Source organism: Lissotriton vulgaris, chromosome 5, assembly GCF_964263255.1.
Source record: "Lissotriton vulgaris chromosome 5, aLisVul1.2, whole genome shotgun sequence".
NCBI lineage: Eukaryota > Metazoa > Chordata > Amphibia > Caudata > Salamandridae > Lissotriton > Lissotriton vulgaris.
Genome location: NC_141693.1, coordinates 595312670 through 595336892, shown reverse-complemented (window position 1 = coordinate 595336892; position 24223 = coordinate 595312670).

The window sequence follows — 24223 nt, the reverse complement described above, 5'->3', positions numbered from 1 at the left end:
TGGTGGGCACTGATGATCCCCGGTCGCCGGGGCCCTTGTAAGATGAGGGGAGTTTTCTTTTGCTTAGGATGGGGGGGGCTGAGGGGGTGTTCTGGGGGCAGTGAGCGTGATGCTACGAGTTACCTCCTGGTTATGGTTCTAGATATACTCAGTTTTTGTTTGGATGGGAACTGTTTTTTGTGTGCCTGTCCTGGGGTGCGGGAGTTGGGGGAAGTTTGAGAGTTGGGTGGGGGAGGGTCAGACATGTTGCTAGGAGGGGTTTAGGTACGTGGGTGTATGAATGGATTCCACGAGCACCTCCATAGGTCTTAAAGTCATGACTTGGAACATCCAGGGGATGCATACCATGTATCAGCGACACAAAATACATGCTTATTTAGTCTGCAGGGGAGTGCAGATCGCACTTCTTCAGGAAACTCATTTGACAAAGGCGGAGGGGGTGGTGTTGCAACGCCGCTGGAGAGGGCAGATTTTTCACACTTCTTACTCGGCTTATGCACGGGAGACCCTGATCTGAGTGCGGGCGGGCATCCCATTTCAGTTCGTGAGGAGGGTGATAGATCCAGAGGGTAGATACACGGTGGTCACGGGGTGACTAGACGGGCGAGACATTACCTTAGGAAGCATATATGCACCTAATACTGAACAGTCCACTTTCCTCACGCAGCTCTCACAGACAATGGCAGGGGTGCTGAAGTGCCCTGTTTTACCAGGGGGAGACTTTAATTGTGTGACAGATGTAGACCTAGACCATTCCCACCCTCCTCTCCTTGATGCCCCTACCTGCAGACTAGCGGAGACCAGACGGGATTGGCAGAGAAGCTGGGGACTTACAGACTCTTGGAGGGCCCACCACCCTGGGGAGCGAGACTACTCTTATTTTTCCGCGGTCCATGAATTACACGTCAGGCTGGACGCGGTGTTGGCCTCCCCAGATGTCCATATACTGCTCACGATGAGTGAATACTTGGCTAGAACGACTTCTGAGCACAGTCCCCTGCTGGTGACTCTGAACTGGGTTCGAACTAGAACGGCAATCCCCAGCTGGCGACTTCACCCGGAGATCCTGGAGGATCAGGTCTTCCGAACCACCATAGGTACTGCCATAGAGGACTATTTCCGAAGCAATGTGGGCACTGCTTCCAGTCTGCACAGTGAGTGGGACGCATTCAAAGTGGTGATAAGAGGGAGGTGCATTGGAGAGACTGTGGGGGTAGTAAGTCCCTGTTGAATGAAGTTCAGCAGGCAGAACAACGACTCCGGGAGAAAGAAAGGGAGAGACCGGGCCAGGAGGACATTCAGGAGGGGCTTTCGAAGGATAAGGAAGAGCTTGCAACACAATTGGAGCGGCTGCGGTGTTTTGATCACAGGGCCTACCGGCCTACCTGGTGCAGGCGCACGCAGAGCGCGATATATCCGGGGCACTTCTGGCATGGCTGTTGAATTTGGCGCGCAGGGGCACACCGATTCTTGAACTCTGTGACGAGAGGGGGGTGACTCATTATGGGCAGCAGGCCATTAATGGGCAATTCCTGGATTACTATACCACTCTATACTGTGGCACAGTAGATCCCAGAGAACTAGAAGAAGGAGACTTCCTTGATGTAAAATTACCACAGCTTGAGGCTGAAGAGGCAGAGAGCCTTGGTCGGCCGGTGGAACTGAGCGAGGTCAGGGCAGTCCTCTAGCGCATGGCCAAAAAGAAAACCCCAGGCACGGATGGACTATTCTCGGAGTTCTATGTCACCTACCTTGACGTGCTGGCTCCGCAGCTGGTGACGCTATATAACCAATCGCGGCAGGTGGGCTTCTTGCCCGCTTCGACGAGGGAGGCAATGATTGTCCCGCTCCTTAAACCGGGTAAGCCGGAGTGGGACAGAACTGCGTATTGTCCCCTGGCGATGTTAAACATCGATTATAAAATACTGAGTGGCATCTTAGCCAGTCGATTGGTGGTACACATGATGACACTAGTCCACAGAGACCAAGCTCGGATTATCCCCACTCGAAACATGGCCTTGAACATCCGGAGGCTTTGCCAGTTATTGCATGAGGCAGGGGCAGGAAACAAGGAGGCCTGTGTACTGTCTATAGATATCGAAAAGGCTTTCGATAGTCTAGAATGGCCATGCCTGTTCCGAGTCCTGAGGGCCTTCGGCCTCAGTTAGGGGTTCGTGGCATGGACGAAAATTCGATACTCTCGATCGACGGCCAGAGTCCGAACGGGGGGTGTGATCTCAGCTGCTTGCGACGTGGGCAGGGGAACGATGCAGGGGTGCCCACTGTCTCCCCTCCTGTTTGCCCTTGCAATGGAACCGCTTGCGGTTCGTGCACGAACGGGGGGCATTAAAGAGGACCAGAGGGGATGGGCCGGATGCACCACATTGCCCTATACGCCGACGATTTACTGATGTTCCTCTCAAATACCACTTATGAACTCCGGGGGGCCGGGAGTTGTTGGCGAGTTTGGGACGGATGGCGGGGCTTAATGTCAACTTGGCCAAGACCTGTTTATTTCCGCTGCGGGGGCGTGGTGATCCTCCTGAAGAAGCTGATGGGAGGGTAGGTGACATGAGCCCATAGATTTATTTGAGGGCAACATAGGGCGAACCCTGGTTGACACCAAGAGTAGCCTTGACTTTTGGGCTTCTTTGCCCCTGTCGGTTGCGGGACACGTGCCCTTGCTAAAAATTATTACCCTTCCTCGTTTACTTTACTACTTTGTTACATTACCACTTTGGATACCCAGAAAGTGCTTTGCCCAACTCAACTCCATGGTTTTGAGTTTCTTGTGGGGAACGGGGAGACGGAGAGTTGCTCTGCCGACCATGATGTGCCCGCGACGGGAGGGGGGTTTTGCGGCGCCGGATTTGGAGGCTTATTACCATGCGGCTCAGTTCCAATGGTTCGCACAACGGTTGACAGGGAAGCTGGGTTTCTCGGTAGACCAGAGAGGAGGCGACCTGGAGCTTCGCCGCCTGGGCTGGATTTTGCTGCAGCTCCCGGTACGGGAAAAGGAGGTGTCCAGGGACTTGTGGGTTCTGAGGCAATGCTGGAATAGGGCTCTGCGACGCAATAAGGGGGGCTCGGCTTATGCCCCTGAGATTCCGATATGGTTTTGCGTGGAGCTCCCACACGGTGGGGACTGGCAGCGCCTGCATGACTGGGAGGAACTGGATGCTTGGTTTGTGCACATGAGTGTTATGTCTGGCACATAGGGCTGCAGCAGCCGGCAGTAAGTTGTGAGAAACGGGGGGAGGTACATGGAGGTGGATGCGTCGTCCCACCGGAGGTATGGGCTCCTGACATTGGACTCGGATGAAGTGTGTGGAATGTATGTTGAGCATTGAACCTGTGGTTAGGGACGGTGACATGTCTGAGGGGAGGAGGGTGGCGGGGCTCGGATGGGAGGGGTGGCTCAGAGGAGGGGGGAGAGTTGAGGGGGGTGTTGCTCTGATTTTGTCTTGTTGGTGTATGCGCTAGGACATAGAGGCCGAAGATGCTTGTCTCTGCAGGGACCGACACAATTTAATCCTGCAGGGCTACCTCTCAGATCGACTGGGAGGTCATTCTCAATGTTGGCAAAGACTCATTCCTGGTATCGACAGAACTGCTGGACTGCACCGGTTTCTGTGAGACAAGCCACAGCCATGTTGGGAAAACACGTATTGGTCCGGTATTATATGGTTAACACATGGGAATGGAGAATGTATGAGTTGTGATTATATGTTAACTAACTCAATAAAATCTGTTTACAAAAAAAAATCCTTAGTGGTGATGTTCCAAGTGAGCTCTGTTAACCTGTAGCATGCAGTCCAGTCTTTATTCCTTTTTACAACAAGATAATCTGGGGATCTCCACCATAGGAGATCTATACGAAGATTGGGCGCTTCTACCATTCCAGGATCTCATGCAGAGGCATGAACTACCGGCTCAGGACTTTCTCTTTTTTTTCTTGTGTGCAGACACTGGATGCAAGGGTTGGAGGAACCACAGACCTTCCTTCCCTGCCAATATGTGGTCACCTCCGTGGGTAGACTCAAGGCAGTGACATGTTTGTGTAGGAGGCTGACGCAGGGCTTGAGGGCTCCTCTAGAGGCACTGCGTATTAAGTGGGAAACCGATGTGGGAACGCCAATAGAGGAGAAACCCTGGGAATTGCTCATGGAACGGGCCTGGAAGTGCTCCCGGAATGCCAGATTCCAACTTATCCAATTCTATGTGTGAGTTCTTTGGCTCACACACTGCCTGTCTGCGGTGCAGACTGGAAGGGGCGGCATTCATGCACATGTTCTGGGACTGCCCACTGCTCCAGAGATATTGGAAGGAGGTATTGGCAGCGTCTAGTCTGCTGCTGACGAGGACCTGTGTCACCGTTCTTCTTGTTTCGGTCGGGATCCACTTGTAGATCCTGCGGAGCATGCGGAGGGTGTTGTAGCAGGAGGAGGAGACGGCATTGACCTGTTTATACATGAAGAGGGCGGAGTGGAGGATGAATCCTAGGTTGCGTGCATGTTCGGTGGGTGTTGGTGCTGTTCCCAGTGTGGTCGGACACTAGGGGTCGTCCCAGGCTGAGTCGGTGGGTCCGAGGATGAATACCTCCATCTTGTCTGAGTTTAGCTTCAGATGGCTGTTCCTCATCCAGTCGGCCTTCATTCCCTTGTGGAGGTTGGTTTTGGTGGTGTGCGGGTCCTTGGTGAGAGAGAGGATGAGCTGGGTGTCGTCAGCGTAGGAGATGATGTTGAGGTCTTGTTGGCGGGCCACTTGTGCGAGGGGGGCCATGTAGATGTTGAACAGCGTCGGGCTGAGAGATGAGCCCTGGGGGGCACTGCAGATGATGTCGGTGGCCTCAGATGGAAAGGGCGGGAGGCGGACGCTCTGGATTCTGCCGGAAAGGAAGGACGTGGTCCAGTCAAGGGCCTTCTCTTGGATTCTGGCATCTAGGAGGCGTGTCTTTCGAGGGTGATGGCAGACCGTGTCGAAGGCGGCTGACAGGTCCAGGAGGATGAGGGCTGATTTTTTGCCGTTGTCTAGTTGGCACCTGATGTCGTCTGTGGCGGCGAAGAGGGGAGCTGTCTCGGTGCTGTGGTTTCATCTGAACCCAGTCTGGGATGGGTCCAAGATGTTGTTGTCTTCCAGGTGGCGGGCCAGTTGCATGTTGATGATTTTATTGATGACCTTCGCTGGGAACGGGAGCAGGCAGATAGACCAGAAGTTCTTGAGGTCCTTGGGGTTCACCTTGGGCTTCTTGAGAAGGGCGTTGATTTCGGCGTGTTTCCAGCTTTCCCGGAATGTCGCTGTTTCGAAGTAGAGGTTGATGACCTTCCGTAGTTGGGGTGCGATGGGAGCGTCTGCTTTGTTGAATACGTGGTGTGGGCATGGGTCTGAAGGAGATCCTGAGTAGATGGAGTTCATGACCTTGCTTGTCTCCTTGTCGTTGATGTTGGACCAGGAGGTCAGGCGGTTGGCGCTGGTGGGGTTCACAGGAGAGGTGGGGTCTGGCGTAGTCGGGCGGTCATGGTGTTGAAGCTGTCATGGATGTCAGTGATCTTGCAGTGGAAGAAGATGGCCAGTGAGTTGCACAGTTCTTGTGAGGGGGGTATGTCATTGGCATTGGCGCTGGGGTTGGAGAGTTCCTTTACGATGCTGAAGAGCTCTTTGCTGTTGTGTGCGTTGTTATCCAAGCGGTCTTTGAAGGAGGATCTCTTGGCTAATCTGATGAGGTGGTTGTGTCTGCGGAGCCCACGCAGCCCACGGTCCTTGTGGGCTGCGTGGTTGTCCGGTGTGCATTTGTGGAGCAATGTCTTCTCCAGTTTCTGGCATTCACGTTTGGAGGTCTGGAGCTTGACGGTGAACCAGGTGGCTCTTTTGTTGGCGTGGCTGTTGGAGGGTTTCTTGAGCGGGGCGAGGGTGTTGGCGCAGTCGTCGATCCACTGTCTAAGGTTTTGGACTGCGGCTTCTGGGTTGGTGGGGTCGGTAGGTGGGTTCTTGGCGAGGGAGTTGATCAGCTGGTCTTCAGTAACTTTGCTCCAGCAGCGGCGAGGCAGCTGTTGGGTGCGGTGGTGCATGGTTGGTTTCTTGAAGGTGAAATGGATGCAGTGGTGGTCCGTCCAGTGGAGTTCGGTGGTGTGGTTGAAGGTGACATGGGCGCCTGTGGAGAAGACGGGATCCAGCGTGTGGCCGGTGGCGTGGGTGCAGTGACGAGTTGTCTGAGGCCGAGGTTGGCGAGGTTGTCGATCAGGGTGGCGGAGTTCACGTCGTTGTTCTTGAGGTGAAAATTCAGGTCCCCGAGGAGGATGTAGTCCATGGAGACGAGTGCGTGGGTGCTGGCGAGGTCAGCGATGGAGACGCTGAATTGAGCTCGGGGTCCGGGGGGTCTGTAGATGAGTGTTCATCTGAGGGTGGTGTTGGGGTCGGTGTGGATCTGAGAGTGCAGGTGTTCGGCGGTGTTGAGGGTGTCGTCTGCGTGGGTGGCAACCTTCAGGGTGGACTTGTGGACGATGGCTATTCCTCCTCCGATTCCGTTGGCGCGATCCCTGCGGGTGATCTTGTAGCCATCTGGGATGGCTTGGGCGATGTCGGGCGTCGAGGAGTCGTTCCACCAGGTCTCGGTCAGGAAGGCCACGTCTGGGGCGAAGGTGTGGAGCAGATCCCAGAGTTCGACGGCATGTTCGCGTGCTGAGCGGGTTTTGAGGAGTATGCAGTGGAGGTGGTTGGGTCCAGTCCTTGGAGGTTTGGTGGCTCTGTCGAAGGTGAAGCTGCAGGTGTGGCAGGAGAAAGGTCTGTGAGTCCGTTTCGGGGCGGCTTGGAAGCAGGTGTGGTTTTGTCCGGCGTTTAGTGCGTGGAGGGTGCTGGCATCATAGCGGAGTCTGGTGTCGTGGTGTTCGCGGGGTCCAGGGGTTCAGGCGCTGGGCGTGGTCCAGGCGCAGTCAGTCGCAGACCGGCTTCCCTGTGGCTCGCCCGCTGCGTGGCCTCCATAAGAGGCGGATAGGGAGGGTGGAGCAGCTGGCAGGCGGAACTGGGGTGGCCAGTGGGGAGCAGGGGGGAAGGGCCACAGGGACGCAGCAGCGGGAAGGAGAGGGAAATGATGGAAAAACAAGCGGGCAGCAGGGAGCAGGTACGAGGCAGCTGGCGGCCGTGTGGTGGCATGGGGAGTGACCTGCCTGCGAGCAGGGTCAGAAGTCACTCCTACGCCACTGCGCAGCCTCCTTAAGAGGGGGAGAGGGAGGGAGGAGCAGCTGGGAGGCGGGAGCGGGGTGGCCAATGGGGAGCAGGGGGGCGGGCCGCAGGAACACAGCGGCGGGAAGGAGCGGGAAATGGCGGGAAAACAGGCGGGCGGCAGGGAGCAGGTACGAGGCAGTTGGTGGCTGTGTGGTGGCGTGGGGAGCAACCTGCCTGCGAGCAGGGTCAGAGGTCGCTCCTAAGCCACTATGTGGCCTCCTTAAGAGGGGGAGAGGGAGGGAGGAGCAGCTGGGAGGCGGGAGCGGGGTGGCCAATGGGGAGCAGGGGGGCGGGGCCGCATGGACGCAGCAGCGGGAAGGAGCGGGAAACGGCGGGAAAACAGGCGGGCAGCAGGGAGCAGGTATGAGGCAGCTGGTGGCGTGTGGTGGCGTGGGAAGTGACCTGCCTGCGAGCGGGGTCAGAGGTCGCTCCAACACCACTGCATGGCCTCCTTAAGAGGGGGAGAGGGAGGGAGGAGAAGCTGGGAGGCGGGAGCGGGGTGGCAAATTGGGAGCAGGAGGGCGGGGCCGCAGGGACGCAGCGGCGGGAAGGAGCGGGAAACCGCTGGAAAACAGGTTTGCGGCAGGGAGCAGGTACGAGGAAGCTGGTGGCCGTGTAGTGGCGTGGGGAGCGACCTGCCTGCGACCCCTAGGATGGCTAATCTCCAAAGTCTCTCCCCCTTGCATCTGCTCATTCCTTCCTTAATCCTAGCATCTGGCTAGGGTTCACACGGGTAAAGTTGTAAATGGCACTGGAGTCCTCCCCTTCCCTTGAAGTCCATTGTTAGTGACTCTTCCACCTGCTCTGGCATTCCTGTGCAACAGGACACACCAGCAGAGCTTGTAAACCCCATTGTCTCTTTATCACCTCTTCAAATAAGCCTGGCTAATCCACTTAACTCTGACCATGCAGGATAGATCACTGGAAGGCTGAATCTGGACTTTCAAACAAGAAAGTCTTATAACTTGTTGTATGTACATTTAAGGAGAAATTCAACAATATCATATTGTTTAATTTAATAATACCATTCAGGGAAGTCTTTGAATGGTACTTTTACCCTTCTCCTATGAAGAGTTATTAATTAATAATTGTCTGCCATGCTAACCTATGTTACAGGGGATTTGCAATGGGAAAAATTACTTGGGCCATTTTTCCAGCACCAGGGCTTATAAAAACATATTTTATAAGTACTCTGCCTCTAGCTACAGGACCCTCACACCTGGTATATCTAGGCGAGACTTTATGGGTTCTGAATATGCAGAAATATTGCATATCCTCCCTCCACAGTGCTCTTAGAACCAAAGTCGAGTTTGTGCAGCACTTTATCACAATGTGGGGATTGACATGTGCACTTTCACTTAACCCAGGGCATATAAAACTCATTTTATAAGGGTCCACCTTATAGATACCTGACCCCCACCCCTGGGATACATAGGGGAGACCCTGGGGTACCTAATATGTCCAATAATTGTAGGTTATCCATTGTTAAGTGTCCCAGAAACCAAAGTCAAGTTTGGGCACAATTTACTTTTTAAAAGCAGTCCTGCAATACTGGGCTACTTTTAAACTGACGTAAGGCTCAGCAGTGCACGCATGCAAATGCAGACAAGGGCTGCTGGCCTCTAAACTACCATGCTCTAATATTTATAAGAGACTGAGATGTACTTTCAACCCACCTACCCTATTATGTAATAGGGCCCTATGGGGTAGGTCATGCCAATCACGGGGGAACGCCAACCCATAATGCACCCTATTGTATGTAGGTGTTTACACTGTATTCTAAGAGGAGACTTTCAGCATAGCACTGGCCCTGGGCCTGGTTAGGTAGAGCCAAGGGTCAGTCAGAGTCAGTTACCACTGGTACCAGTCAGCAGAAAAGTTGGGGGGAGGGGGTACCCAGGGCACAAGATGACTTTGCAATAGCAAACATTTTATTTACTTTATATCCAGCAGCTCCATTAAAACGAAAATGTACAGGCTGGAAATGATTAGTGCATTAGGACCTGAGTCCACTTTCTCTTCTGCGCATTGCACTCCTATGAACTGTGGATTGTGTTAAGACACCACTTTCTATAAATGCCATTAGTTGTGCTTGTGAAGGGACATCAAGACTGCCTTAGTGTAATGCACATCCACGTTCTTGAGATTGCCTTGAAGAGAAGTTAGCATATCATGGAACTCCACTAATCAAAAATTCACTTCCACAATCTAAACCATGATACTCACACTTCAGACGTCTCTGTATCAGAGAAAGCCATAGAGCAATCCCCAATATTAGGATCAAGTCCTGGGCATCAGGCAACCCATGAAAGGTCAGGTCTGTTTTTGAATGGGAAATTATTTCACAAATAAATACTCTGTTCTGTTAATGGTTTAGAGGTGCTTCTACAAAAATTAAACAAACCTTTGGGTAAGGGCCAACTACTTCAAAAAAACATTAAAACTTTGTCTAGAATAAAGGTTCCAATGTCTATCAGAAAAGAAACTACACAGAAAAAAAACCCAATAAATAGTGTTTCAGTTTGTATCACATATCAAAAATGCTATTTCAACATCAACAAGAAGTAATAATATTTAGTCCTGATGTTCATAACAAGGAACAGCAGGAAAGCAATAGTGCACAAGGGTACCGGCAACTTGAGGGGAGGGGGTGACAAAATCACAAAAATATGTGTTTTAAACATATATTTTTGCCATTTTGTCAAGCCCAGGGTGACAAGTGTCATCACTAAGGGGGGTGACAAAATGACAAAAATATGTGTTTTAAACATATATTTTTGCCATTTTGTCAAGCCCAGGGTGACAAGTGTCATCACTGAGGGGGGAGACAAAATTGCAAAAATATCTGTTTTAAACACATATTTTTGCCATTATGTCAAGCATTGGGGTAACAAGACATTTTCCACATCAGGTACCACCTGACCTTGCTACGCCACTGTGCTTGAGTACTGTGATTCTAAAGTAAGTATCTTTTCAGGAGGGCCACAAATGGCCAGTCCCCACAATGCCTGCTCAAAGATTGTACTTTTTCTGCAATCCCTCAGGCAATATTCTTCCCAAAGGGTACTGTAAAAGCACTTGTTGTCCCTATACACCACACCAGTCTCTGACTTTCATGTCCTTACGAATATCAAAGTAATATTTAAGAATTTTTGGTAGCAGTGCCCACACTGGAGGGGTGAAAGTGGGTAAAAACGTAGGCCTAATAATGAACAGGTGCAAAATCTGTTTTGGGTGCAAACTCCACTGTGCTCAATATGGGATTATGATTCTAGCGAACATTTTGTCGGACACTTAGGTTTGCATATGCAATTTGCTGCAGGAAAAAAGTGTCACAAATTTCAGGAACAAAACCTACAAACTGGCATTTTGCACACCAAGCAGTGAGTAGAATTATGTGCAAATTGTGTGCAACTCCCCATTCGAGACTGTGCAAACTGTAATCATTTGCAAATTGGAGCCAGATTACGTTTTTAAAGTTCATGCTTTCACAAAATTATGGGTCACAATTTTCACCTAATTTATGTGACAGTGTGCCGTGGACGTGTCAATGTACTTCAGCCATAGCAATGGATTAGCAGCACTAAAGTTGAAAACCTCTGATGGAACCACCTCAGATTTTCCTAGTTAAGAGCCCGAACAGTAAAAATTCATTTATCTCACTTCAGATCATATGCAAATTATAGAAAGGAATGTAGTAAAAGAGCAAAAAATTACTCAGGTTTCCCAAAGCAGAGCTATCACACAAATTACAGAGGCTCTACATTTAGTGGCAGAGCCATCCTTCAGAGTACACATAACCTACAGCCTCAGTCACCTCACAAAACAGCTACCCATCAGGTAACATATTTTTTAAAGTTTTTGTCCTACCAGAGAAGATTTCCCCTCTAGATTACACAGATCGCAGATCACAGATCTTTCAGATCAAACCTAGACCCAAAGCAAAGTAAGACCCAAGGATATGCAGAGCTTACATTTGTTAACCTTCCAGCAGAGCAACATCTCAAGTTTTATACGCTTTACATGCGCAGTCCTTTGTACTAGTGCTAGTTCTAAATCTGGAATCTTAGTCTCCCAAACGTAAAAAGCTGGCTCTGTATATACTATACTAAGGTGAGGTATAGTGTGCACGGAGTCCAGTGGATCCCCAAAGGTAGGCAGAGGTTGAATTAGATAGTACCTTACTCTCTATTTGTGGTAGTGTGGGCAAGCAGTAAGGACCTATCAGAGGGTAGGGCTAAGCATTTATTGTACACCCTCAGGCAAGAAATGTTTTCACACACTCAACAGAACTCCGACTAATTTGTTTTGTATAAAAATATTATTTAGTTATATTTATTTTCTAGAACTAAGCCAGGCCTGGTACATTTAAGTAAAAAAATACTTTACAAGAATCTGCAGTTTAAATACAGTTTGAATGCAGTAGAATGCAATTAATTGGTTACAGAATAATTTGAACTTGTAAATAGTCAGAATTGCTTTTCAGTTACTTTTTTCACACAGCCAGGTATCTCTAGATACTAGGTGGTGCATTTCCTAGAAGAAGGGAAAAGGTGGTAATATCAGTATAGGTGTGCAGTATTACTCACGATACACACTTAGTCCTGGAAAAACAGAACTGGGTTTATGGGTCTGTGGGTAGGATTCGGTCAGATGGTTACCTGAGTCGCACCACCAGCAGTACAGAGGCGACTAGTTGCACACTGCAGGGACCACCACACAATAGCCAACTAGCTAAGCACAGTTGTGGGCTTGGGGACTGCAGTGAGCAGGCCATGAGTTTGAGAAAGCAAAAGCTCCTGGGGTCGAGGTCAGCACTGTAGGGCCCAAAGGATGATACAAGAACTACACCACCAGTGGCACAGAGGCTGGGTGTAGAATGCGGACTTGGCTGAAGCTGTCGGTGGCTGATGAGGTTAATGGGGTCTTTGGTAGTCATTGTCTTGTGACACAAAGCATTTGGATATGGAGTCGGTCGAAAGGTTGTGGTTGGTCTTTCTGGGCTACTTTGGTTATGGAGTTGGTCAAGGTATCATCTTTGGTCACAGTTGAGGAGACCTTTCAGCCGTTGGTTGCAGATTTGGTTTTGGAGATTGTAGAGGTTCAGGGGACACTGAGATCCAGGCTAGGATCACCGGGGGGACCTGCTGAGGATATTGAGTCTCTCTGACTCGGGATGCTGGCAGCGAAGTTATGTAGACTTACTGAATCGGCCGGAGTCAGAGTCTGTTGGTTTTGAGCAAGTCTGGTGCTCATCATGACAGACAGACTCTATTTGGTTGTGAAGGCAGTGCAGGTTCTCTGGGTTTTTGAGGGTTGCTGGCTGCAGGACACACCAAGGTTTTGCAGGAGGAGGAGTCTGATGTCCGGACAAGCTGGTAAGGCTGGGGCCAAGTCAGTGGGTGTCCTCCTCTTCCTTTCTCTACGTGGCTGTTCGGTCTTTCCCCTTCTATTTTTTTCTTGTTGGCTCTGATCTGAGAAGGCAAGGTTCCAGTTGCCACTAAATACTAGATTTAGGGATGCTACAGGTAGGTACATGTAGGACCAATTAGTCCTTCCTTGGGGTGGGTACACCCCATATTATGCCACTCTCCAGTGGGAGGGGGGCATATGCCTCACTCTGGTTGGCTGGGTCCCCCCATCTGTAAGATGGCAGGGAATGAGAGTTGTGTTTAACCTCGCCTCCCCCACCTGAGGGGTGCGCTTGGCAAAGGTAGGCACACCTCTCCTCCTAACTTGGTTTTCCTGCCTATTCTCCAGCCCACATTTTGGGTCAGAACTGGTGGGAGACAGTTATTGGGAGCAGCAAATGGCTGGGGTAACTCAAAAAGGTGACAAGCCTTTGAAGCTTCCCCTTCGTGGACCCTGCCCATTGGGGGAGGAGGCTTGGCACCTCATCCCAGGATGTGCTTTGTTTCAGGACCCTGAGAGCTGCAGGCTCTTGACCAGGGGTTTAGAAACATGGCTCATGGTGGCAGCTGGTGAGCAGCCACTCAGCCATGACACTAGAGTGAGGTTTGAGGGGGCATCTCTAAGTTGCCCTCTGAGTGCATTTTTCATTAGATCCCCTACTAGCACCAGTGTGAGTTTAATGTGCTAAGAAGTTTGATACCAAACTTCCCATTTTTCAGTAAGGCCAATATAGTGCTGTGCAGTTCCTAGTAACAACCTCCCATACCATATTCTCTTTGTGGCATTACTGCACTTACAATGTCCAAGAATTGAATTAGACTATGTAGGGTATACAGGGCTCGGGCACCTGTACCCTCACCACTGGTATAATACACCCAGCTAAAGGAGTGGCATACCTATGCCAGGGCAGTGGGTTATATATTTACAACAAGGGGTGGTGAGGGACAGAGTCTCTGAATTAAGCAGAAAGCTCTCACCCAGTCAAGAGATCAGGGCTAGATCCAACACCGTTTTTTAGCTCACTGCACCATCCCAGTTTCAGAACCTGGCTGTATGCAAATTAGTCTGTTCCCGTCCCAGTGCATGATGGGAACAGGGCAAACCAAACTGCAAAAGCCAATTCTTACACTGGGAAGGAAACAAGCTCCCGGGGACCGGTTTCTGGCATTACAGCCGTCTTCGGCCCGGTTTGCTTGAATCTTGATGGTGCAATGAGCAAGGGTCTCACATCTGAGAATACCCTTCCACGCTTAGGGTGGACAAAAATATTTACAACAAAGGGTGGTGAGGGACAGAGTCTCTGAATTAAGCAGAAAGCTCTCACCCAGTCAAGAGATCAGGGCTAGATCCAACACCGTTTTTTAGCTCACTGCACCATCCCAGTTTCAGAACCTGGCTGTATGCAAATTAGTCTGTTCCCGTCCCAGTGCATGATGGGAACAGGGCAAACCAAACTGCAAAAGCCAATTCTTACACTGGGAAGGAAACAAGCTCCCGGGGACCGGTTTCTGGCATTACAGCCGTCTTCGGCCCGGTTTGCTTGAATCCTGATGGTGCAATGAGCAAGGGTCTCACATCTGAGAATACCCTTCCACGCTTAGGGTGGACAAAAATATTTACAACAAGGGGTGGTGAGGGACAGAGTCTCTGAATTAAGCAGAAAGCTCTCACCCAGTCAAGAGATCAGGGCTAGATCCAACACCGTTTTTTAGCTCACTGCACCATCCCAGTTTCAGAACCTGGCTGTATGCAAATTAGTCTGTTCCCGTCCCAGTGCATGATGGGAACAGGGCAAACCAAACTGCAAAAGCCAATTCTTACACTGGGAAGGAAACAAGCTCCCGGGGACCGGTTTCTGGCATTACAGCCGTCTTCGGCCCGGTTTGCTTGAATCCTGATGGTGCAATGAGCAAGGGTCTCACATCTGAGAATACCCTTCCACGCTTAGGGTGGACAAAAATATTTACAACAAGGGGTGGTGAGGGACAGAGTCTCTGAATTAAGCAGAAAGCTCTCACCCAGTCAAGAGATCAGGGCTAGATCCAACACCGTTTTTTAGCTCACTGCACCATCCCAGTTTCAGAACCTGGCTGTATGCAAATTAGTCTGTTCCCGTCCCAGTGCATGATGGGAACAGGGCAAACCAAACTGCAAAAGCCAATTCTTACACTGGGAAGGAAACAAGCTCCCGGGGACCGGTTTCTGGCATTACAGCCGTCTTCGGCCCGGTGGGTTGTAGGCATGGCACACAGGGATGTGTGTCATGTTGACTCTTCACTTTGTTCTGCACCAAAACACGAGGCTTGCAATGGCAGAGTGTGTGTGTGCGATGGTATAAGGCCTCTAAGGGTGGCAAAATAAGTGCTGCATCTCTTTGAGGCCTTTCCTAGTCACAGTGCCCTTGGTACCTATCGTACCCAGGTTTTCAGGTTTTAAAGTCTTTATTTCGATTAAAAAAATCATAAAAGACAATTAATAACAAACATTGATTAGCAATAAATTCATTAACAATAAAAAAGCATTAAACAATGAAAAGACAGTCCTGAGTCAAATTTTCCTTGGGGGGAAAGAGGAATACAAATAAATTCCAAACAGAAAAATGATAAGACAAAGATATTCAAAAAAAGAAGAAGCATGTACCATCGGTGTTTTAAAAAAGTCTAAGTTAGACTAAAGTTTTGCCCTGAGTATCCAGGCCCAGCCCAGAAATTTGGCCGTACACACTGTAATAACTTCTAGTGTGTTAGTTCTTAATACATGAATGGCCTCCTCAGATTTTCTAATGGGCAGGCGCTGAAACAATGGTTTTAGCCATTTGGCCCTAGGAGCATGGTATCTAGGACAAGCAAACAAAAAATGGCCCACTGTTTCCTTATGTCCTGGGCACCATTTACAATGATCCGTGGTACTTGATGGCCAGTTTTTCGTGAAGGTGTTCAAAGGCAGTGAGCCCACCCGGAACTGTTGAAAGAGTTTCCTATCTAAGGATTTGGAAACCTTATCCCAATATTGTTCACGAGATGGGTCCAGCTTGAAGGAAAGGAACCTACCCGTGAGGTTGGTAGAACTGGAGGCATTGATTCTAGTCAGACGAAGCATAGACCAATACAATTCTTTTAATGCCAATTTGGAAGGGAAGGTACCGGTGGCAGGGGATATCCATAACTGCTCTAGGCCCATATCCATCAGGATGGATTTTACCATTTGGAAACCGGGAATTCTCTCCGATCCCCTGATTGACCTAACTTCTGCTACCCCGTTTGCAAATAATGTAAGCTCGGGGGAGGTCCATAGGCGCCTCCAGAAAGCAACCAGTCTAAACCTGGCCATCTCATTAATCGGAGGGCATCCTAAGTCCAGACAGAGGGGAATAGAAGGGGACGACTGAGGCAGGCCTACCAAATTTCGAAGGAATTTACACTGTATTTTATACAGACCCGTAAGATCCATATGGCCCCACAAATCTGCACCATATAGAATTGCAGGATTGATTTTGGCATCATAGATTTTAAGAGCTGGGATAACCCGCTTGGTGATAGATTTCCTTTGCTCACTAAGGAGGCAGCCAGTAAGTCGAGCAAACTTAAGATGTTGAGCATCAACTTGTGCTTTCCACCTCAGGCGACTATCTAGCGTAACCCCCAGATAGATCATGTTCTCCACTTGATCCAGCTTGATTCCACCCATACTAACTGAGCTCCGGACAGGACAGTTCTTAGTTAACACCATAAATTTGGATTTTCCCACGTTCACCTTAAGGTCGCTGATGACACAGAACTCCTCGAAGCGGTCCAAGGCCCGCTGTAATCCGCTGCGTGTTCTGGAGAGGAGTAGGGTGTCATCAGCAAAGATGAGCATTGGGAAACGCTGTCCTGCCAACATAGGGGCGTCTGTCGGGGTCGATTCAAAAAATTTGACCACTTGGTCAATGAACAGTAGGAAAAGGGTGGGTGCCAATACACACCCCTGACGAACACCTCGGGTGACAGGGAAAGGTTCGGTCACTTGGCCCTGTCCTCCCCATCTTACCCTCGCAAAGTTCTCCTCATGCAATTTAAGTATCAGATCGAGCAATTCTACAGGCATTCCTAAATTCCTCAAGACTCCCCACAGTTTGTCCCTCGAGACTAGATCGAAGGCGGACTTCAGATCAATGAACGCAGCGAAGATGGTACCGCCGCCAAGCTGCACCACCTTCCAGTAGATCAGACAAAATCTGAACACCTGGTCGATGGTGCTTGTTCCCGATCTGAAGCCCGCCTGCATGGGGGATAGGATGTCCTCCATTTCGATCCAGCCTTGGACCCTGCCCAAAACCATGCGGGCAATGAGTTTTTGCATAGAGTCAATAAGACTAATTGGGCGGTAGTTTCCTGGGTCAGACCTACTGCCCTTTTTGTAGATCGGTAAGATCTCTGCCCCCTTCCAAGATTTAGGTATTTTTGCACCTGCGGCTATGGAATTTGCCACCTTGATGATATATGGTATCCACAGGGCGGGGTTGGCTTTAAATAGGTCAGCGGGTATAAGATCCATACCTGGAGCTTTCCCTCGCATAGTGCAATTTAGTGCCAGCTCGACCTCGCCTTCTGTGAAGATGATGGTCTCGCTTCGGGTAGTGGGTTGGTATGTCCTTTCCAAAATACTGGGTGGCATAAAATCCTCGCCACAAAACTGAGTTGAGTAGAAAGTCACCCACACGTTAGGGGGCACATGGTTTGAGGGAATACGTGCGTCCGAGTCCTTCCCCCACTTAACTATTTCCCAGAATTTAATGGGGTTATTGGACAAGGAAGCTTCCAATAGATCTAACCAATACTTGTCCTCCCACTCCAGTTTGGCTACCCTCTGTATTTTCCTGTAGGTCTGTCTAGCCACCTTCACTAAGCCCATATTCCGAGACTTGACTGCTTTGACCAAGTCAGTGTGGGCTTCCCTACATTTTTTGTTGTACCATTTCTGGGGGCGGGTAGATGCTGTGTGGTTTCCCTGCCGGCAAGGTTGCGAAAGCAGAGATTTTAAATCGTCAAAACAACGATTATGCAGATTAATGGTAAGCACAGCTATTTCGGAGTTGTCCCCCAACTCGGCGTGGGTCAGCATTTCGTTATAGGTATTATTTACCACGCTGAAAATCTTATTCCTCAATGCCTCATCCTCCTCAACTTTTGACCATTTTAGCCTCTTCCTATCATTTGTTAAATAGGTATCCCCCGTCTGTGAGGTACCGGGTCCTGCTAGTCTCGCTAATCCTGGCAACCCTAGTTGCAGGGTCAGGGGGTTATGGTCACTTTCTGGACGGGATGATACCTCCATGTCCACCAACAGGGGCCAATCTCCTACTTTCAATAGGATATAATCAATGCAGCTTCTTCTTAACCCATTATCAAATGTGAATTTGGCTTCCTGGTCTGATTTTGTTCGACCATTACAGGCCCGAAAGCCACAATTTAAACAAAAGGCCATCCAATTCACCGCTGCCTCAGTGGCGGGTGCCGGTTTGACGGACAGCAGGTCGGGTATGCCCCATACTGCATCCTCTGCGGAACCCCAACAGTCCCCTGGGTCTAGTAAGGGTTCAAAACAGCAATTTAGGTCCCCAGCAATGAGAATAACGCTATTGCTATCTAGGGCTGCCAAAATAGGATCCAGTGCCTCCAGCAAAGGTGGCGTACGGCCGCCCGGCAAACCACGTACATATATGTTAAACAGGATCAAGTCCCGATAGCCAGACCTGCTCAATTTAACTATGAGGAGGTCCGGATTTTGTACACATATCTCCGTAGTATGATATCCCAGGGATTGTTTGACCCAAATCAGTAGCCCCCCTGAGGCTCTCCCTTTAGCATTTCCAGTAGTGCTTCGAGTGGCTGCTTTATAAAAATTAACATAGCCATGCCTAAAGATTGGGTCAATGGCCCAAGTTTCCTGGAGCAAGATGATATCAAATTTCTCCATGAACTCCAGCCAGTCTTCAGAATGGATACGACTTTTAACCCCAGCAATGTTCCAGGACACAAGGGCAAGAGTTTCCGATGTGGGTACCGCTGCAGGGACCACCACCTCTGAAACTACAAGCTTGTCCTGACCAGCCTCAATAACCCACCCATTTTCAGGTCTTGCAACGATGTTCTGACTATTTTCTTTCAACGTTATGGTGGTTCCCCCTGCCCTATGTGATGGTGTGTCCATCCCAGTTGGTACTGGGATCCTCTTACACTCCTCTGCCATAATTGTGGACTGTGGGGACTCTTGACCCTGCCACCAGCTCCCTACCCAAGGGTCAGCATTTTCTATGTGGAATTTTGGAAGTCAATCAATGGCCTCGAGATCAGACAGAGGACCAAAATGGTTAAATAGGGGTGGGAAAAGTGGTAGTTGCGGTGTCCTTATCATGGGGTAGCTCCTAAAGGTGGGCCGACCCTGTTTAGGGGCCTTCAGGGCGAGTGCCTGCCTTTGTGGATAGAAATATGTGAGGTCTAGGGTCTGGACGTCCCCCTGCCTAGCAAACCTAGCTTCTCTACAGATTGTGTCCACCACCCATGGATCCCTGAACGATATTAAAATACAGTCACCCTCCAAGTCTTTGCTACCCTGGCCCACCCAGTCGACCCTTCTCACAAATAAGATTTCTGTGGGCGAAGAAGGGGGTAGGGGTCTGTTTTTATTCAACCAATAAATGACCTTGTTACGCAGGTCACCATGAGTCTCCCTTTTGCCAGATTATAGGGGGGCTACACCAGTCAGTACCATAGTGTATGGTGTAGCCTCTATGGGGATATCAACCCGGGGTGTTGGATGACTGGAATGCTTTCCCACCAAAGGCTTTTGAGTACTATGTTGATTTACTGGGGGCCCATGTGAGGAAAGGCTATGGGTGGCTGTACCAGGTTTTGGCAGGGAGGGTGGTTTGGTTGTGTTACGTCTAGTGGGGGTTGATCTAACTGGTTTATTCACGGGTTTTGTCAAGTGGGTACGTTGGGGCAAGGCCTCTGGTACCTTACTTGGAATATTTTTAGAAACACCACCCCTGTTTAATCTATCAGTTGCTGACCCTGGAGGTTTATGGTTGCTGGGATTACCATTGACAATATTTGGAATGTTCGATATTTTTGGGACAGGAGGAGGAGGTTTAGCCCCCCTTGAGTTAATACCAGGTATAGACAATAGTATAGCAGAATTCACATTAACTACAGCCTCCAGTGCATCTATTTTCAATGTCATTAATCTAGTCCGCTCCAAGACAGGTAACAAAAGGTTTTTCATCAAAGCCTCTATCTTACCCAACAAGGAATCATCGCTGCTTAAGCATGTTGGGCAGGGGTTCGAGGAGCCCAGGGAGATAAGGGAGGGGCATAAGGCATTAGACAATGTATTGATACATTGTGTTTCGCTGGGGCGGCCTGGTGCCGATGGGGGATTACCAGCGGTATCTTTTAATTTGGGCAACTTGCATTCTCTCCCACCCTTATAGCTCGTGTCTTGTTTTCTCTTCCTTGAAACCTTGACTGTACCCAGAGAGTCTATATGGACTAGGTCATTAGAGACTGTTTTGGGTGAATCAGGGGGTAAGTCAACAGATTCCGAGCTATATTCGGAATTTTGACTGTCCTGAGTATTAATTTCCCCAGTCACTTCATGATCATCCAGTGGGTGAACAGGATGAGGTAATGTGTGTACAGAAAGATCAGTCCCCTCGCTATCCATATGGACTATGGCCTCCGTAGTGTCTAGATGTATACAATTAAAAGCTGCGTGTGCTTGTGCATGAGACACGGGACTTGGGATCTTGGCCAGCCTACCCAGTGAAGAACGTTTTCCGCTGACCAAGTCAATGGAGAGACGTTTTTCCACCATTGCAATTTCCTTTTCTAGGATACCCGTGGCACGTGTAATAAAGGCGTCCAGTGGACCCGAAACCACTCCTGAGGGTGTTTGAATTTGGACATTACGTGTTTTACCAGATCTTAAAACCATGATTTCTAAAAAGTACCAACTGCAGTAATCCGAGCTAAGCACACTCTTTACACAAATAAGGTGATAACTTAATAGTCCACACAGTCAATACAAAGTCTCTTATGTCCTTCCAAACTATGGGGCACCAAATCGCCTACCTTACTAGTTTCACAACTAGCCAAGAGATGTGGGCCAGGGCCGTCCGCTGCCGTCCTCGAACGGCCTCAAACGGCCCGCTCTTAGCCCGGTCTTTGCTCCGGGCTGCGTCCCGCGCTGCGGGAGGAAGGGTCCCAATTATACCGGCGTTCAGGGAGGTGGGCCGGCCGCCAGGGAGAGCGGACTGGAAGTTGTAGCCGGTCTAGCAGGGACTCCTGGGTAATGGAGTCCCTGACGCTCGCAGCCCTGCAGCCCTCAGCCACTGATGACACAGTCTTCCCCCTTGAAGTCCTGGGCGGTTGCCCCTTACTTTCTCCGGCGATGCGGCACCCGCGGAGCGGGTGCGGCGAGGTCCGGTGTCGGCTGACACAGAGTACGGTAAGCGCGTCCTGGAAGTGCGCTGTCCGCTAGGTAGACGAGTGAACAAGAGACCCTTTATAAGGGACTTACATGTGGCCAGACAGTTGCCAATTGGGTGTTGCAACTGTACAGTTTAGTTAAATAACATAGGCCCTGGGTACCTGGTTGGCAGGAACCCAGGGCACGCCCCCAGTCAAAAGTACATCAAAATTAGGCAAAAAGTGGGGAGCAACCATGCAAAAAGGGGCACTTTCCTACATCAAAAGCTGAGCTATTCAAAACCAAATATCCTACAGTGATACACTATAGGCAGCCGGTCTACCCCTCAATTCACACACTAGATAAAGACGTGAGCAACAGGTAGCAGAACTCTATCGCAGGCAAACGTATAATGACAGTAAATTCATCCCAATGGTGAATTAGATTTAACAGTGTAGGCCTTAGACAGCTGCTATTCTTTTTGCTATATTGCTTCTATTACACATAACATAGACCAACTAAGTGAGTTGTTCAGGAGCACCCTGTGAGTAAACAAGAAGCTTGAAAGAAAACCTCTTAGTTGCCTTCTGGAGTAGTGACATTTTCACCCCATCCTGATATACTGTAGGAGTGCATCATAATCATGCATAGTCAGAACTCAAATATATTCTGTGTGATTAATGTTACTAAGGAAAACAGAGTATTTCATATTTAAAGTACTCCATGTGGAGATTTATGTTTATAAAACGTGACTGATAAAGGTCTATGTAAGATATAAATATTAATGTGACAGGGAAAGTTAATGTATAAAATGTGTCTCATTGGAAGGTTAATAAAATAGAATGTGTATGTATAGACTAATGCTTAAACATTTATACTTGTAATACGAATGATTTCCATGCAGGTGCATTTGGAATCTCATCTTCATAATTCTTTACAGTTTATTCACGCATTAAGAAGTTGTATTCATTATATGTGTATAAATGTGCATATATTGTATCACCCTGTGCACTGCTAAGTTGACATAAGAGTGGGCCTTGAGTATTCATTCAGTTCAGTCTAATTCATGTATTACATATTTAACCTTCAATGTAAAATGTAAATGCTTGTATTTTTGTTTACACTGCAAGTGTGGACAAAGCCTCATTAGTTAGCATAGAAGGGTGTAACAACCAGATTTTCGGACCAGATGGAATCAGCTCCTAGGAGCCCCTCTAACCCAGCCGGAACGTAATCACCTCCCTCCTTAGAACGTATTTACAATGGGTATGGATATATGTATATACATCTCGTACCTAAGGATGGGGAAAAATAGCAATAAACATGCGTAGGTTTTCTACAATATCCTATTCATACCAACTAGTCTCGCGGCCACTTAGGCCCAGACTAATCTACCCTAGGGCATGTCTGATTATATACTCTTACACACTGATCTCCCTCAGTGCTCACTCGACACGCAATCCGGCATGTCTACACACGGGCCTGCAGTCCCAGTGCTCTCATTAACACACGATCTACAATCTGGCAGATCTCCACACCGTGTCCTCCCGGTGCTCTCATTCACACACGATCCACAATCCGGCGGATCTACACACCGTCTATCTCCGGTGCTCTCATTAACGCCGTGTACCAACGACGATCACTTTCCTATGAACACTTATGGAAGAAATCTCTCATTGTCTACTCAGGATAAAACTACGATAATAGAAATCAGTACGGCTTTCCAAATTGAAATATGTACCTTCTGCTCTTGGCATCAAACGTTCCCTCTCTCCCTCATTGCTCAGTCATTCCTTACCTGATCGGGAGTCGCATCCGTTCATGCAAACAATGTCTGACTAGAAGACCAGGTTACCCTGATTGAACAAGAATACAAGGCACATGTCTAATATATCTATCCCCTAGCTTAAGTTTATAAGCCCTGATCAAAAGAAAAGGGTACGACAATGCACTACTGTGCCTCATGGATAGGTCCTACTTATAGTCCTAATCCCTATACTATAAGGGTAATAGGCTGGAGTCATCTTCCATCATCCTCCCTCTAAAGAGGGCCGAAAAAGTCGGTCATTACACTTCACCCTTGACTCCAGTCTATTAACCATGTTCTACATGGAACTAACATCAGTGGAAGAATAATAAGAAACAAAATTAACTGATCTATTTCTCTTGCTAAATCTACAATATTGGAGTAGAGAAGGAATGCACCGAATAAAGCAGCAAATGGCCACTAAAATACAAATAGAAATCATAATACCCCCTAAAATCTGTCTTAAAGAATGTAAGTCAGGTAACCAATTAAAGAGCCAGTCAAACCATCCCTGATCAATATGTTGTCTAACTTCTGCAGTCAAGTCGTGAAGTTTGTCAATATGGGCCTGGATCGATTTAGAGTGGTCAGATAAGTTGAAGCAGCAAAGACCTTCAAAGTCAGAACAGTCATGTCCATGTTTTAACAGGAGATAGTCAATCGCTGCACGATTCTGCAAAATCGCTCTGCGCTCACCCTGGGCATCTAATAACAAGTCAGATAAAACGGTAGAAGTCTGATTAATGGACTTAACCATCCAGCAGGCCATCTTGCCTATTGTTTTGGCATTGTAAACGGCCAACGCCGGGACACCACTAATAGAAAAAGCTAAACTAAGATATTCAGATTTAGAATAAAGATGAACGGAAGAGTCACAGTCCTCATGTAACGTCATAGAATTGCGGACCACACGGGAATGGGAACTAGGGTGCGAAGAAAGCATTAACAAGCTTAATCTAGTGATAGCACATGGACCTCCAGAAATATTTGCAGGAATATAGGGCCAGGAGGAATTCCGGCAGGAAAACAACCAGCCAGAGGGCAGCAACATTGCACGGTAATAACTAGGAGCAACTAATATACGTTTACATGTCATATTATTTTTAACAGAAACACATGAATTTGGGAGTCTTTGTAAGCACAGCAATCGTTGATGAGCTGAAAAAGAAGAGGCAGCTTGTAACTTCAGTTTAACACATTCAGTAATAGCCTTAGGATCACAGGTCAAAATAAAGCATAAATCACCCTGCGAGATGTTGTAGGTAGTAATTTGGGAATGAACCGGGGGAACGGAGTCTGAAAGAACAGTACACAAAGGGCAAAATTCATGGG